The sequence below is a fragment of the Labrus mixtus genome, chromosome 10, assembly GCF_963584025.1.
Source record: "Labrus mixtus chromosome 10, fLabMix1.1, whole genome shotgun sequence".
In the NCBI taxonomy this organism is placed as follows: Eukaryota; Metazoa; Chordata; class Actinopteri; order Labriformes; family Labridae; genus Labrus; species Labrus mixtus.
This window is the reverse complement of record NC_083621.1, coordinates 17,122,325-17,135,314: the sequence shown is the minus strand read 5'-3', so window position 1 is coordinate 17,135,314 and position 12,990 is coordinate 17,122,325. Positions and strand designations below refer to the sequence as shown.

The window sequence follows — 12,990 nt, the reverse complement described above, 5'->3', positions numbered from 1 at the left end:
AGAGCTGACAGCAGAGAGAACTGGAGGGCAGAAAAGTTCGCCCTTCACTGCCGCTCTGACAGCTCATCCAGAGCTGAAAGCAAATCCTCACAGAACAATCTCCAGGGCAGAAATGCCGTTCCCCGAGATCAGAGATGAATAGATCTCTGCCATGCTCTTTTCCCCTTTCACTCCTCTGTAAAAAAAAAAATAAGCTTGTTTAGATTATATGATGAAAGAAAACTGAACTAGATAAACCAATTACGCTCCGACTGTCTTTTCTAATTCAAAAACCCAAAGTGGCAAGATAAAAAAAAAAAGATGCTTCATTGCTCCACTGGGTTATGAATATCAGATGCAAACATTATCTCACAATTGATTTGGCTTTATAAAAAAAAAACCCTCTCCGCTTATACAAGCCACTGAACATTCAGTTCTCCAGGTAGTCTGGCGCTGGAGCTTTCAGTGGAGGGTGACAGGTATGTGGGGTTTTATCTGCAGTCTGGGAACTTGGTGACAGATAATCAGATTACGAAAGTCAGGGTCACTATTTGGGTTTTGGAGGAGATTTAAGGCATCTTGTCATCTTGCGCAGTGTCATTTCTCTATCTTTAACATCTGCGAGGCTGGATTAAAATAGGTCTCAGGATATTTAAATCTACGGGAAGACTCTTTTTTTAAGGGCCGGGCTGCTTCAGATCGTGTCTTTCTATTTCTCAAGGTATTCCTCACAGATCAAAGGTCTAGCCACATGTATGCATACAGAAACAGCCTGTTTATTTTGTGTGACAGAGTGTCTGGTTGCTAGATTAGTGTACGTGCATATACATCACATTTCACATTGATCCGTCTCAAAGATGTGGATCTAAAGGATTGGCATAATGAGGTGGAAGTAATCCTCGTTGTCATGATTACAGGACTCAGATGGGTTTGGAAAATATGTTATACTTGTTCTCCTTGTGTACAGAACAAATGGGACTGAATTCAAATGTCTCAAGTATGGATTAAAAAGCCCAAATACAGGTTCTTCTTAAAGGGATAGTTCACCAAAATAAGAGATGTATATAGGTTTTTTTTTTGCAACACAACAAACTGCATAGCTGCCTTGAAATGACACTTTAAGAATGTGACCAAAAAGAAAACTCAGTGTTCCTCAATATGGACAAAAACAGATCTAGATGTTTAACTCAGTTTAAGCTTCAGAAAGATCTCATTCTTTCATCTTTGCGGAAAACAGCATAACTTCATTACACAGGAAATGGCTAACATGAATGCTGCCAAACAGAAATTGACACACATGAACACTTGGCATACAACAGAGTATTTTATTTCTAATTCATTTGATATAAGAATGCATGGGAGGGTATCATGGCCCTTAAGGTGAACTTAAGTTGTTTCAGGCTTAAGAAAAAACACATTCGAGGAGGGTGTTGTTGTTTTTTTCATCTTGAAAAGTTAGATTTTATTCATGAAATCATATTCCAACTTAATTCTGGACATTTTGACTTCATCTGAAAATGCTAATAACAAAAAAAGTGAATCTTCTGATGGTTATTTTTGTCCAAGTTGGACTTTTCTTCTTCATATTTCGACTCGATAATAACAAAAACCGTCTTCCTCTACTTATTCATTTTTCCTTATCCTTTAAACTCTTCCAGAAATAAGTAGTCATAATTAAATGAATCCAATAATTGTATTTATCTCCTCAGGGAAGTCTAACAGTTCTGCAAACAGTAGCTCATATTGAACAACAGATTCTCTGAATGTGGCCGGTGGAGGTCATTTTTTTAACCCGTCATCCTGACGTGATTTCATCAACACATTCTGTAGCCCATTAACTCTGATAATCAAAAGTAGGCACAGTGCATGAGACTAACTATTAACTAAATGTATTACGGATTTCCCGGTTAGAGATATTTGAAATAAATTACAGATGACCCAGTTCTCTGTAATGTCTTCAGGGTTAGGATATAAAACATCGAACAGTGTTTGGCAACATCATAACTCAAAGGTAAAATACTTGCTCAATACTTGCTAATATTTGCTCACGTAGCGCAGCAGACATAAAGGTAAATCAGAAAGTAGAGAGCGACCAGAGGAGGATGATTAAAGTGGCCGATGAGGATAGATTACACTGTGCTGGAAAACACTGAAATATAATGAGAGCTGTCTGATGTAATATATGTTGTTGCAGACATGTAATGAATCAAACACATCAGCACTATTTGCTTTATTATTAAGAGTCATACTCATACATGCAGACAAAGGTACTTATGTTGGTGCACCCTTGTATTGCATGCAGGAATTTATTTACTCCATGTGCAAATTAAGCTGTGTATTAAATTATGCACTTAAAAACATAGTGAGTTTCCTTTGAATACAGAAAAGTCGTCTTTCTACAGAGTCAGTCACTCCTGCAGCAGCTGACAAGTAAGTGTGAAATTTAACACTGTTGTGATTTGCTGCAGCTTATAGGAAACCTTTTAATGATCTTGCAGCAAATCGACACGTCAGTCAGACTTCTCTGGAGTCACTGAACTCAACTGAACCTGAAATTGGGCCTGAAACGTTCATGTTTTCATCTAAACATTCAACGCTGCAGGGGCAGTAACTCCAGGCCATTACTGCTGCAGCTGAGGTCAGCTGACACATGCAAGTACACATCATCACCCACACATTCTCACACCTCCCACCCCCCATGTGTGTGTTCCAGGTATAGCAACCTGCAGCCACATGTTGGTGTGCAGGTTCCTGGATCGCATTTCGCCATCGCCCCTATGGCTAAGAGTAAAGACGGAGAACAGAATCTGCAGGGTTTTTTTTCATTCCTCGTCTGCAGCGCCTCGTCTGTCAGAGGAAGGCTGACGGAGGAACCACTGCTCCAACAGAACGGTGTTGAAATCTACTGCAGGCCCACACAGCCTTGAACACAAATGTTTCATGTTTGCTGTTGCTCTGCTGCAGGCAAGAGACAAAGTGATCTCTGATAAAGATTTTTTTCTTTGATTTTTTTTTCTCAAGTAATGTTTAAAGCTCCTGTGAGGAGTTTTTAGCTAGTTATGAAACAGACTGAAATTAATACGGGTACCTCTTTATTATCTACAAAACAAAACAAGACCATTGGTGACTGGATGTATTAATTCTATATCATTATTTTAATTTCTGTAAATGCTGCCGAAGGGTAGGTGTCAGACGAGGGGAGTTACTCTGTGCTGTAGTCTTTTGTTCTTTTGTCTTTTTTTCACTAAACACTACTTACACATGTGCAGGACAAGAACCACAAAGAGATTTTAAAAAAGTACAACTTTGTCCACAGGGGGCGCTAAAATCAACACAAACTGAAAGCTCCTCACATGGAGCTTTAAACTACTCTTTTCATTTACCTTTTTGTTGTTTTAGTATTTTCTTTATGGGGAGTACAAGATACATGGGAGTCATGTAATTAAGTTAAAGTTTTGGACCAATTATTTTAATTGTTAAACATTAAATCCACCCACAAAGGTTAACAGTCACCCATTGACTTTGTGATCTTCACTTGTATGCACACTTTTAGAAGTTACCTGGATGTAACCCCAGTTCTCTATCTTGTCTCATCCCACAACCGAAGGAAACATAATGTGCAGAACAAGACACCACTACAGCTGTGACTTTGAAACTCTTTTAACTGCCTGGGGCGGCAGTAGCTCAGTCTGTAGGGACTTGGGTTGGGAACCGACCGAAAGTTCTTCTCGTAGCTGGAGAGGTGCCAGGGCACTTCACGAGCACTGCCGTAGTGCCCTTGAGCAAGGCACCAAACCCCAACCCGCCTTGGCTCCCTGAGTTGCAGTGTGTAGCAAGAGAACAGAACTATATCCATCTGACAACTTTTAAACATCCTGATACAATTTAAAAACAAATCCAAACTCAACTAGTGATACGGGTGTTGACCAATGAATTCATCAACTACTTAAAAATGACTTGAATCTTTTTACTTTGAACATTGAAAAAAAGTCCAATAAACAAGCAGACAGAAAAAAAAGAGTTATGTTTACAAGAAATATGATGCAAAAGAAAGTGTCAGACACTTAGTCACTCTGATTTAGTCGTCTGAAAAGTGTTGGTGGGAAGAACTACAAACTTATTCACACCCCTTATCGTGCATAAACCTTTAAAATAAATAAATCTATACTTATGTTTTATTAATGAAAATACTAACACTCATCATATTAATGAAGGAAGTTTGCAAAGCTTCACACTTAAGCTTCTTCATAGATCTACAAGACTGTATAGAATAACAACCTAAAGTTAAATAAGAAAATAATTTCAGCCTGTGCTGCATCTGTCCTCGTCCTTCTATTACTCATCAGTCTTAAATGCAAGTAGTGTTTAAATAAGCGTCACCTGTTTCCTGTGATGACTATTGCAACACAGGCAAGTTGAATCATGGATCCATATATCTGCCAATCTGCCTTTGTTAACCCAGCAGCGTTTTATAAAGGGGGGGGAACTAGGTTTGATGTGAGAGAGCCAGCAGCACACAGCAGGCCTCATCAGGCCCAGTGGCATACAGGTAATTATCTCCATATGTCTGCACAAAGGTTCTTCACCAGTTTAATGTGGCCATACAGAAATGGAAGAAAGTGGTCTTATAAAGGGAATTAAAAGATTGAAGGGTTTTCTTTTTCCTCTGAAAACTATACGGCATTATTAGTCCTCCCCCCAGCTCTGCAGCCGGGTGCTTTTATTCATCCCGTCAACCTGTTTCCTGGTTTTTGTGAAGTGATTACGCCCCCATTATCCAAAAGAAAAGAGAGGAGAGGAGGCTGCCGGGAATCAGGTGAAATGTAATATCCTAATAGTCACAGCAAGGTGCTGTTCTGGATGTAGGCGGTTCAAAGGAACTCCTCAGATGTACCTTTCTATTAATTAAAAACATGGGTTTATACATCAGCCAGTTTTATGTCTTTGCAGGAGCTCCAGATAAACATTAGACGCGTTCTTTCTATGCCAACATATGTATTCAATCTAACAGTTAAGCATTTTTTTAATCAGTATATGCTAACTCTATGGTGTAGCCTATGCACAGCTGTTCAAGGCCGCTGGCTGCCCGCCTATAATCTGGTTCTGCTGGAGGTTTCTGCCTGCAGAAAGTCTGTTTTTCTAGAGCTGTACTTTGTATTGAGTGAGATAACACAAAGATAAAGAAATGCACATTAAATAAATGTCTTACTGTAACTATATGAATTGTGTGTATTTATCTCACTTAAATGTAGATTTTGTATCTTCATACTGACATTAGAAACTACTTTTTACTAGAGATGGGACAGAGCTGATGTTATATCAGTAAGTATTTTACGTATCGGATATCGGACTGACAGCGCCGATCAACGTCACCGATCAAGAAAAAGATGGTTGGGAACTTTAAACATTCTCAGCTAACACAGTCTCACTCTGAAGATGATCAGACTGAACTTTAAGAAGTGTCTACAAATCGTCTCCTTGACAACGTTAAGAAGAGATGGACCAGCTGCTTCTATGTGTTAAAAAGTACAGTTATTACAGTTTAAAAGACTTCATTTGAAAAACCTGACAGCAGCTTCTGCTTCCTGTTTGTATGTGAAGCCAGCGCAATGCAATGCAATGCAATGCTGGGTTAACCACAGCTTTGTGTAACCTTACCCACACTATCAACAAAAACAATAACATTATCAGTTATGTCTCTCTCTCTCTCTCTCTACCTGGTTTCCAACTCCATCCACTCTCCTAGTCAATACAGGTAAAAATCCCCAAAATAAATCTTAAAAAAAAGAAAGAAAGAAGTCACAAACAAAAAAATCCTGATTTTATCAAGTTATGATATTAAATAACGGTACATATGTATCAGAATCGTATCGGAACTGAAAAAAAGTGGATCAGTGCATCTCTACTATTTACAAAGTCAAGAAAATACCTTGTGTGGTTACTAATCCTACAATATTAAATATTATAAAGGTTAAAGTTTAGTGTTGACCTTTGACCTAATGTTACTGTTATGGACATGACACTGCAAACATTTTCCTCCAATTGAAACTAAAGTCATTTTCAGACTCTGATTTGCATAACTGTCAAGGTTCAATTTTCTCCCCATCTATAAAAAAAAAAACATCTATAGTGTGTCCTTTGGCACAATCTAACACGGTAATGAGTGTGTGCTGCAGTATTAAGCAGTGATGGATGATGATGATTTACTCTATGTCACTCCAAAGTGCTCACTCTTGTATTAAGATGGGAAAAAAAGCCCAAATGTGTCGACTACAAAGGGCCAGTGATGCTTCACTTCCCCTTTAAAGATTTACAGAGTGACATATTTGTCACATTTGACATTTTCCGGTTAAGTGCTACAACAAGGTGGTATAGTCGCTGCTCCCATTGAGAGGAAAGTTTGTGTCAGAGAGACATGTTTCTCTTTAGCATTTAGACTCTGTTAAAAGTTTCCTGGAGTCTGTAGAGTTTTGAGAGGCTTTTGTCAGTTTCAGAACTCCGTGACTCACAACTTAAATGACATAAAGTTTGAATAAACGAGCACCAAGGTCTCTGAGAATCCATGGAGGTGGGTTAAAAAAAAAGTGAGTTTCGGGGCTTTGTCCTCCACACCATCCTTGACAATGATACATTAACAATCAGTGATAAACCTCGTACAGCTCGGAGGCTTCAGCAGCTCTTTGAGTTGCCTGCAGTGTGTCGAGCATTTTGTGTCTTATCGTCTGCACAGCGCAACGTCCTGATATCCCGGTGTCCCACACAAATCCTTAGTGGGATTAAAGTCCATTTCACATTATGTGATTCCTGACAACACTGCAACAGATTACTTTTATCTGTCAGGCATTGATGTCCTTTACTTTTCCGAGGGGAATTTATTTTAACTTTGTTGACTCACAAAACGTGATGAGAATACTGATTGAAAAGCATCCACTGAGCTTGATTTTTTTTTTACAACAGACTACACAAAGGGGCCTGATGACATCACGATGGAGCCTCAGAAACTCCAAAACTCGAGGAATATAATGAGATAATGGATGATTAACTATGTACTGTTTTGTAGATGTAATGGCATTTTGTATCCCCAAATTGCATTTATTTTGCACATATTTTATTAATTACAATTTGAAAAACATTGGTCTGGATGTAGCCTATACATAACCGGAAATCTGAAAAATGCTCGACCTTTTGGAAGTTTATAAGGTGTATGTTTTCATTTTACCTTGTGCATGGACCAGAAAATAACGACTGTCTTTCATTTAAAAAATGAAACTGGTCAAAACACGTAAGTGGCAGCTGAGAGTGATAAGATCTTGTGGTAGTAGGAAGCCTTACTTGCTGGCCAGTGTGTGTTTCCCTAAGTGTGATATCATGTGAGAGCTATTATTAGAAACCTCTTTATCTCAGAAAAACAAAATAATTAATGGATACGTGTAATTTGATAAGTGTAGTTTTTTTTTGTGAAAAACTGTTGCTTGGAGAGAAAGAAAGCGACTTGGCCTTTGGTCTGTTTAATTCACGTCAGAGAGTCTCTTCTCTACTTCTGGTTACATGACTTGTATCAGTACATAAAGACCCGCCCCTTTTTTTTTTTTTTTACTCCAGGGCAAACACAACTTCTGTTTTTACAAAACAACACTTAACCAGGGATGCATGTCAGTAGAAAAAACAACTTTCATTGCATCTAATTATGTGGGCTAACAGTTTAAGAAAGCTTGAAAAAAGCTGCATATTTACATAGACTGTATTTTGTTTGTCTTTGACCTGACAGTTATTCATAAACACCTGTTAGCCTAACTGCCATCTGAGTGAAATGTTGAACATTAGACAAGTAACAGCCTAAAAATAACCCCCACTCCCTCACCCCAATTTGAGGGTTACCCTAGAAAATTGGTTAGCAGAGGTGGTAAGACCTGCTCCCTATCCCCTATATGTTGTTGTTATGTCTATCAAAATGCAATATAAGTGGGAGTTGTTCTTTGTGTCAGGGGAGGCAGGATTCCTCTTCTACTGTATAGTACCCCGTGGGGAAGAAACCGAATGTTGGCATATTTAAGAAGGGACCTGTCAATCATCTCTTCTACTGCCTACTCATCAAGAGCTGATACCTATAGGGCCTCACAGGCCACCATGACAGGAGAGAAAAAACTGTAGGCTGGTGACGTTAAAATCCAAACTACACTGGAAGAAAACGTCCCTAAAGCAGCCACGCTTCTCCTTGAGATTTTCCTGTGTAAAGAAACCGATTCAAATCCAGAGCCTCCATCATTCTCCTCGGTCGCTCTGACTTGTTCTCCTCTCATGAAACTGCCTCCCAGCACTCTGCTCTGCTCTCACTTTATTACTTCCTCCTGAACGACTGTTATCAGCGGTCAATGGTTCTGACACTTGACCTTCTGTGCAACCGTCTGCAATTCATTTTCTCTTTTTCATGGATTAGCATGGATTACTTTAATCATGGCACATTATTCCAACATTTCATGCTACATTACTCTCAGGATCATAGGTGGGAGTCTCATGGCACAGAGACAGATCTTATATTATCTGCAGAAAGCCATTCAGCCCACAGCTCTGTGTGTACCAAATTCAAAGTCTAATGTAATCGACTGAAAACTGAACGGTTGATTCCTTCAAAATAACACCTGTAAAAACGTTCTGCAGTAGACTATTCTCAGATCAGACCTCCTGGACTCTGTAAGGGAGGGGTTTAGAATGTTGACCCTCGTCTGGAAGGGTTCAGGGTTCGTAAAGGGCTTGGCCTCTAAAATGACCTCTCTCACGGAGCCTTTAACTGGAGCTGAGTGGTTATATTGGGTCGAGCTAACCGCTCTGAGCTGCTCTGGGGCCGGAGGTACTTATCTCTGTCAGGACTACAGAGAGCTCTGATGAGAAGCTGAACACCCTGAGAAGAGTCTGTGAGAGGGTGTACAGCAACTGAGAAACAACTATCCTAGCATCATCACACACACTGGAACGCTTTGGGTTTGACAGAAATATTCTTATTTCTTTATGTCAGCTTTAAAAAGATGCACCACATTTGTGCTTTGTTCTATTCAATGATGATGATAAAATATTCTATTTTATACTAAAAGCTTAAGTACCCTGCTTAAGTGTAGAGGAAATGTCCACAGAAAATGATATTGTATCTTGGAAATTCAAATTAAATATGGCAGTTTTGTAAAATTCTCCGAAGTAATCACTGTATTGAACTTTTATATCTCTACCTCCCTGCATAGTATGTTTTCATTTCAGTTTACACTTAGTGTTAATAGACTCATGCTTCAGCTCCATAATCTAGATTTACTTTATTTGAGACTCAAACTACAGTCCTGGATGTAAAGAGTACTTTCTATTTGTCAGGGTTTATTTACTGTGCATTCATTCTTCTGTTGCTTTATCTCTATTATATTGTTTTCTGTTCATTACCATTAGAAAGACAAAAGCCAGGTGCACCAATGGACTAGCGGTTAGGTTGAACCCATGGTTGGAGGCTTTAGTCCTCAAACGAGCGGTCCGGGTTCGAGTCCAGCCTGTGGCTTTATTCCCGCATGTCATTACCCGCTCTCTCTCTCTCTCTCTCTCTCTCTCTCTTTACCTGGTTTCCAACTCCATCCACTCTCCTAGTCAATACAGGTAAAAATCCCAAAAATAAATCTTTAAAAAAAAGAAAGAAAAAAGTCACCAACAAAAAAAACCTGATTTATCAAGTTAGCAGTAAACCAGCAACTCCTGTGTTCATCAAGGTGAGATTGCAGTTTTTCTCAATGGACTTTGGTGACAATGAAAGTGGTGATGAAGCAGCTTGTTTAAAATGAAAAATCTTACACTTCTTACTCTTTAAGGATCATTTCTGTAATGTTGTAAGACACTTTGAATAAATATCTGAGCCTGTCAGTGACAAAAACAACACCCTAAGACCATAAAAGACCCCGGTTTAGAAACACTGGAAGACATACTGCTAAGTATGAATGTAAGCATCACTATACAGTATATTAGTTATGATCTCATTAGTTGATTAAAGTTTTGCCGAACAAAAAATTGTTAAGTCAATGTCAGGCGGAAAATGAAAAGTTAGCACAAGTCGATAATTCTCCTAGCAATATTTTGTCTCAGTCTACGAACTGACCTCAAACATACAATCTGAGTTACTCTGACTTTTCCGACATTCAAGGTGAATTCTTTTGAATCCAGACTGTGTGTGTTTGAATGATTCAGCTGATGTTTCTTTGATCTTCTTGTGATTGGTTTCTTGTAGGAGCCATGTGTTTCTGCTATTCTTACCCGGGTTTCCCTCCCAAAAGAGAACTCTGAGGTTAAATAAATAAAGTGGCTCCTCCCAACCCCACATCCAAAGCAGTTTTACAGCTTGCTTGAGAAGACATTGGATACGTTTTCAGGCTCTTATCCAACAGTATAAATGAACATTTTATAGTTAAAGCAGCTTCACAGTTGTGGTTTTGCACGACTAAAAAAAATATACGTTGTAAAACATTTGATGTGGTAGAAATGTTTTGGGAATGAGACCTCTCGTCACTGTGAGAGTAAAAGTGGACATTCTTTCATTAGCTCATTTTTATTATATTGGTGGAATGCAATAACCTTTGGACAGCAATAACCTACAGTATTAAAACATGCGACACAACCGACCCTGTCATTTTCCTTACAGCACAAATGTTTCTCCATAAAAACCATAATGGTGAAGACAGGGCCTCCCCCTCTCCTTGCAGGGTCAGGTCGTGTCATGAGAAGGGTAGAGGGGTCTTTTTAAAGATAACTGTCCCTCCACACACACACACACACCTTAAGGGTCACTCAGGCCTCTCAGCACATACCATAATTACAGGGAGGGTCAGAGATGCCTAAGCAGCGTTTCCAGTTAGCAACCTCAGCCTTAGCCAACCTCAGCCTGTCAGTCACTCAGACCGTCTGAGGGTCTGTTTTTTAACAGACTGTGTAAAATGAGGAGAGTGGGAAGATATGTGTGTTATTTGGCCTTAAAGAAAGTGTGTGTTTGTGTGTACGTCACATCCTTTTCCCCTCGCACTCTTTTTATTGTGTTTCCAGACTTGTGTTTCCTCGTCTAATTTCCTGCAGCTTTAACTCTTTCAGACAGTCACTCAGTGACTTGAAGGGGTCCAGCAGCCTAATTGCATCAGGGTAATATCCATCCATGCTTTATGATGGGCACTTCCATTCATCCTTCCTGCTGGAGCCTAGACTTTATCTCAGCTGCTTCAAGCAGCCGTGTTATCTGCGCTGCCATTAATGAGCTTTTACCAAATTGCCCATCAGATCATTTAAAAAAGCTATCTGTGAACATTGAATGGTTTGCACGTGCTTGAATGTAGAATTTCCTGCAAAAACATGACTTAATGGGGAAATTAAACTGACTGTATCCTACTTTAACACATTATACTGTCTTATCGGAGATGTGGTGTTTCTGGAGGGTGATAAAAACCAATTATGTGTCTAAAGGCCTTTTTATTATGTCCAAAAATAGCAGAGTGTCAGGCAACTTTATGGCTTTAAGGAAAATATTCCAGTAAGTTTCCTTTTCACACCATTTGCAAAACAACTACCTGCATGTCGCTTTCCATTATGGAAAGTTCCATCGAAAGAAATGAATTGGTCAGTGCTCTAAGGTTATCTCGACATCCCATCCATCACCAAGTGCCATCCTCCATTTCAGAGTCCTCACTGGGAAGTGACAGGACTGTTAAGGAGAACGGTAAAAGCCAGCTCCTGACCTGCCCGAAAGCCATTTCTTTTCCTGTCATTGCATTGCAAAACATCTTGAGTACATGCATCATCATCATCACCATCACTGCAAAAAAAAGATTGTGCAATTCCACTCCACACCGGAGGAGAAAAGGGAGGGCCGAACATCCAAACGTCAGAAGCTCAGCTGCATGTGTTGACATGTGCCTGCTTCGCTGCTCTTTGCCTCACCTCCTACGCTACTTAAGGCTAAAACTGTCAGAAATGAAAGCCTCCAAATCCCTCATTTAACTTCCACAAACTCTTATTTTTGCTAAAGTGAAGGAAATTGCTAAAATGGCTCGTTTCCTTTAACTTCACTCCTTTTTTTGCAGCAATTTGTGATTAAAATGTATTAATTAAACCACCACACAGGAACCTTAAATGCACATAGAAAGTGCATGATTTTTTTTTTACTAGAAGTGGGACATTAAACAATAAGAAAAATGTGCAAAATTGTAATATCAAGATGTTCTGAAACACGTCTACTCTGTTTACATGTTCTCTTCCGCAGTGTTTAGTAATAAAGTTATACTAAATAGTGGTGCTCTGCTCCACAATAAACAGCAGTGTGAAGTGAAGTGAAGCCACATGCCAATGAACCACAAGCAAGACTTACCCCAGGTCCAGTTAGGCGACTCTTCCAGGAATATCTGTTTCTTTTCTTTTTTTTCTCCTCCTTACACTTCAGGAACTTTAAAAATCCTTTGACAGGCCGGCAACAACCGGAGTACTCCCATAGCGGTTTCAGGTAAAGTCCAGGAAGAAGAAGAAGAGAATAGATCAAGTTAAAAACAAAACATACAGAGTCATGGAGAGAGTTTGAACTGACGCTAACTTCAACCTCAGCGCCTTCAAAGGCTCTGAACCAAAGTGCTGCTGAGACACCTCAACACTCCCTCAGGATCCCATCTCCACCCACTTCTCACACTGTCCCTCCTCTCGCTGACAAACACACACACACACACACACTCCATGTGCCCAGATTGTGGGCTGTGCCCCCCCCCCCACCCCCTTCTCTTGCCTGTGGGCTCAGGCCTTTGGGCCTTGGCCAGAACTGTGCAAACAGGGTGTGTTGCATGTGCCTGTGTGCGTTTGTGTGTGTGTGTGTGTGTGTGTGTGTGTGTGTGTGTGTTTAGTGTCTGATGATACTCTCTCATATCTCTACAACAATGTAAAGTTAAAGTTAAATCCAAACAGATGTTTATGTTTTTATTTGTATGACATTTGTCTTGTACAGTACCTTGCATTTTTCAA

General features: G+C 39.6%; 1 protein-coding gene across 1 annotated transcript in view; it reads right to left on the bottom strand.

Moving 5' to 3' along the window:
- Nucleotides 1-12,625, bottom strand: part of fat2 (FAT atypical cadherin 2) — a 116,641-nt gene extending 104,016 nt beyond the window's left edge. The window contains exon 1 of the mRNA XM_061048571.1: nt 12,353-12,625. The gene's annotated coding sequence lies outside the window, so the exon portion shown is untranslated. The remainder of the gene's footprint in view (nt 1-12,352) is intronic.
- Between the last annotated feature and the right edge of the window lie 365 nt (nt 12,626-12,990).